Source organism: Schistocerca piceifrons, unplaced genomic scaffold (genome assembly GCF_021461385.2).
Source record: "Schistocerca piceifrons isolate TAMUIC-IGC-003096 unplaced genomic scaffold, iqSchPice1.1 HiC_scaffold_1323, whole genome shotgun sequence".
NCBI lineage: Eukaryota > Metazoa > Arthropoda > Insecta > Orthoptera > Acrididae > Schistocerca > Schistocerca piceifrons.
In genome coordinates this window covers 3,117-7,500 of record NW_025727151.1, presented here as the reverse complement: position 1 = coordinate 7,500, position 4,384 = coordinate 3,117, and the positions used below count along the sequence as shown (strand labels likewise).

Below are 4,384 nucleotides of genomic sequence, written 5' to 3'. Positions count from 1 at the left end.
GCCGCCGCCCCGTGAAGGGCGGGGAAGCCCCATCCTCCCTCGGCCCGCGCAAGGCGAGACCTTCACTTTCATTACGCCTTTAGGTTTCGTACAGCCCAATGACTCGCGCACATGTTAGACTCCTTGGTCCGTGTTTCAAGACGGGTCGTGAAATTGTCCAAAGCTGAAGCGCCGCTGACGGGAGCGATTATTCCGCCCGAGAGCATCCCGAGCCAACAGCGGCGCGGGTCCGGGGCCGGGCCAGGTAGGTCCGTCATCCGGGAAGAACCGCGCGCGCTTGCCGGGAGCCCGAGCGCCCAAAGGGGCGAATCGACTCCTCCAGATATATACCGCCGGGCAGCCAGCCAGGACACCGGGGCTCTGCCCAACAGACGCGAACCGAGGCCCGCGGAAGGACAGGCTGCGCACCCGGGCCGTAGGCCGGCACCCAGCGGGTCGCGACGTCCTACTAGGGGAGAAGTGCGGCCCACCGCACACCGGAACGGCCCCACCCCGCGGCGAGTGGAAAGGCAACCGGACACGACCCCGCCGCGGATTGCTCCGCGCGGGCGGCCGGCCCCATCTGCCGAGGGCGGAGGCCAGTGGCCGGATGGGCGTGAATCTCACCCGTTCGACCTTTCGGACTTCTCACGTTTACCCCAGAACGGTTTCACGTACTTTTGAACTCTCTCTTCAAAGTTCTTTTCAACTTTCCCTCACGGTACTTGTTCGCTATCGGTCTCGTGGTCATATTTAGTCTCAGATGGAGTTTACCACCCACTTGGAGCTGCACTCTCAAGCAACCCGACTCGAAGGAGAGGTCCCGCCGACGCTCGCACCGGCCGCTACGGGCCTGGCACCCTCTACGGGCCGTGGCCTCATTCAAGTTGGACTTGGGCTCGGCGCGAGGCGTCGGGGTAGTGGACCCTCCCAAACACCACATGCCACGACAGGCGGCAGCCTGCGGGGTTCGGTGCTGGACTCTTCCCTGTTCGCTCGCCGCTACTGGGGGAATCCTTGTTAGTTTCTTTTCCTCCGCTTAGTAATATGCTTAAATTCAGCGGGTAGTCTCGCCTGCTCTGAGGTCGTTGTACGAGGTGTCGCACGCCACACCGCCAGCCGGCTGTGCACGCTACCGAGAAAGTACCGGTATGCGAACCGCCAGGCGACGGGCGCGCATCGCACGTTTGAGGAGACGCGGCCGGCCCCACAGGCGGCCGCGACACTCCCAGGTCTGCGAAGCGGGGCAAACGCCGCGCGCTTCAGTATACGTAGCCGACCCTCAGCCAGACGTGGCCCGGGAACGGAATCCATGGACCGCAATGTGCGTTCGAAACGTCGATGTTCATGTGTCCTGCAGTTCACATGTCGACGCGCAATTTGCTGCGTTCTTCATCGACCCACGAGCCGAGTGATCCACCGTCCTGGGTGATCTTTTCTCAAGTTTCCGCCGTCTCTTTCGAGACGGTCGCATAGGCGGGAGTGAGGCGTGTGGCGGCCCCTGTTCCAGCGTTCTGTGTCCAACGGCCTCACGGCCGACGGGCGTCGTACGGCTCCACACCGGAGCGGACAGGCACTCGGGCGAAAGTCATTCAAAACCGGCGCCAGGCGCCAGGTGCCGCAGGCCAGCCGCTCCAGCGCTTCAGCGCTCGTACCACACAACATTGCCGCTAGTTTTGAGAGGCACGCGTGGTTCCGCACGCGGCGCACGGCTACTGCGAGCCGTACAGGTAGCGTGTTGCGCGACACGACACGCACATCGAAAGACATGCAGTCTAGTCGGTAATGATCCTTCCGCAGGTTCACCTACGGAAACCTTGTTACGACTTTTACTTCCTCTAAATGATCAAGTTTGGTCATCTTTCCGGTAGCATCGGCAACGACAGAGTCAATGCCGCGTACCAGTCCGAAGACCTCACTAAATCATTCAATCGGTAGTAGCGACGGGCGGTGTGTACAAAGGGCAGGGACGTAATCAACGCGAGCTTATGACTCGCGCTTACTGGGAATTCCTCGTTCATGGGGAACAATTGCAAGCCCCAATCCCTAGCACGAAGGAGGTTCAGCGGGTTACCCCGACCTTTCGGCCTAGGAAGACACGCTGATTCCTTCAGTGTAGCGCGCGTGCGGCCCAGAACATCTAAGGGCATCACAGACCTGTTATTGCTCAATCTCGTGCGGCTAGAAGCCGCCTGTCCCTCTAAGAAGAAAAGTAATCGCTGACAGCACGAAGGATGTCACGCGACTAGTTAGCAGGCTAGAGTCTCGTTCGTTATCGGAATTAACCAGACAAATCGCTCCACCAACTAAGAACGGCCATGCACCACCACCCACCGAATCAAGAAAGAGCTATCAATCTGTCAATCCTTCCGGTGTCCGGGCCTGGTGAGGTTTCCCGTGTTGAGTCAAATTAAGCCGCAGGCTCCACTCCTGGTGGTGCCCTTCCGTCAATTCCTTTAAGTTTCAGCTTTGCAACCATACTTCCCCCGGAACCCAAAAGCTTTGGTTTCCCGGAGGCTGCCCGCCGAGTCATCGGAGGAACTGCGGCGGATCGCTGGCTGGCATCGTTTATGGTTAGAACTAGGGCGGTATCTGATCGCCTTCGAACCTCTAACTTTCGTTCTTGATTAATGAAAACATACTTGGCAAATGCTTTCGCTTCTGTTCGTCTTGCGACGATCCAAGAATTTCACCTCTAACGTCGCAATACGAATGCCCCCGCCTGTCCCTATTAATCATTACCTCGGGTTCCGAAAACCAACAAAATAGAACCGAGGTCCTATTCCATTATTCCATGCACACAGTATTCAGGCGGGCTTGCCTGCTTTAAGCACTCTAATTTGTTCAAAGTAAACGTGCCGGCCCACCGAGACACTCAATAAAGAGCACCCTGGTAGGATTTCAACGGGGTCCGCCTCGGGACGCACGAGCACGCACGGGGCGGTCGCACGCCTTCGGCTCGCCCCACCGGCAGGACGTCCCACGATACATGCCAGTTAAACACCGACGGGCGGTGAACCAACAGCGTGGGACACAAATCCAACTACGAGCTTTTTAACCGCAACAACTTTAATATACGCTATTGGAGCTGGAATTACCGCGGCTGCTGGCACCAGACTTGCCCTCCAATAGATACTCGTTAAAGGATTTAAAGTGTACTCATTCCGATTACGGGGCCTCGGATGAGTCCCGTATCGTTATTTTTCGTCACTACCTCCCCGTGCCGGGAGTGGGTAATTTGCGCGCCTGCTGCCTTCCTTGGATGTGGTAGCCGTTTCTCAGGCTCCCTCTCCGGAATCGAACCCTGATTCCCCGTTACCCGTTACAACCATGGTAGGCGCAGAACCTACCATCGACAGTTGATAAGGCAGACATTTGAAAGATGCGTCGCCGGTACGAGGACCGTGCGATCAGCCCAAAGTTATTCAGAGTCACCAAGGCAAACGGACCGGACGAGCCGACCGATTGGTTTTGATCTAATAAAAGCGTCCCTTCCATCTCTGGTCGGGACTCTGTTTGCATGTATTAGCTCTAGAATTACCACAGTTATCCAAGTAACGTGGGTACGATCTAAGGAACCATAACTGATTTAATGAGCCATTCGCGGTTTCACCTTAATGCGGCTTGTACTGAGACATGCATGGCTTAATCTTTGAGACAAGCATATGACTACTGGCAGGATCAACCAGGGAGCTGCGTCAACTAGAGCTGAGCAGCCGGCCGCCCGGGAGTGTGTCCCGGGGGCCCGCGCGAACACGCAAGCGTCCGCTCAATCATTCTGCAAACAGGAGGAGGCTGAGCTCCCCTGCACAATACACCTCGAAACCCTCTCAGGTCCCGGCGGCGCGCAGCGCCGTCCCAAGTACTTGGTCGGGTTCGAGAGAGGCGCAATCGCCCGGAGTTAGGCGAGTAGACGCTTTCGGTGCGACCACCCGTGCTCCCAACTGAGCTTGCCGCTGCCGACAGAGGCCCGGGAGCGTGCTGTCGTGGCATTGCCGGCGGGAGACAACACGCGCCACCTACGGTGACCGGCAGCTCCAACGCCAGCGCCACAGAAGGACAAAAGCCCCACTTGGGTGCCGAAGCGAACTCTCCCAGCACAGCGCACACGCCAACACATCCGCACAGCTGCGATACAAACCACCAGCGAGAACCGCTGGGGCGACCGAGCAGCAGACGGCGTCGCGGCGCCGAGCGCCGGGCGGCGGCGCATCCTCAACGCACACAGTCCTCAATCGGACCAGCACACTGCAGATGTCCACCGCGCTTCGCACCGGGCCCGCGAGGACCTACTTTGGCCGCACGGCGCCGCGCGCAGGGTGCGCCGGCGCGCAGCTGCGACGCCTGCCGCGTCCGTCGGCCGGCGCGCCTGCCACTGGCCGCCCCCACCAGCCGGCTGTAGCGC

General features: G+C 59.2%; 2 non-coding genes and 1 pseudogene across 2 annotated transcripts; all 3 read right to left on the bottom strand.

The window, feature by feature from the left end:
• The window catches only part of LOC124732148, a 4,224-nt pseudogene extending 3,157 nt beyond the window's left edge, over window positions 1–1,067 (bottom strand).
• A 188-nt stretch (window positions 1,068–1,255) lies between these two features.
• LOC124732145 lies at window positions 1,256–1,410 on the bottom strand. Its single transcript, XR_007008571.1, has one exon. It is a non-coding gene; the product is annotated as a 5.8S ribosomal RNA (ribosomal RNA).
• Window positions 1,411–1,762: 352 nt separating this feature from the next.
• On the bottom strand, window positions 1,763–3,671 carry LOC124732152. The gene has a single exon (XR_007008575.1). It is a non-coding gene; the product is annotated as a small subunit ribosomal RNA (ribosomal RNA).
• Window positions 3,672–4,384: the final 713 nt, after the last annotated feature.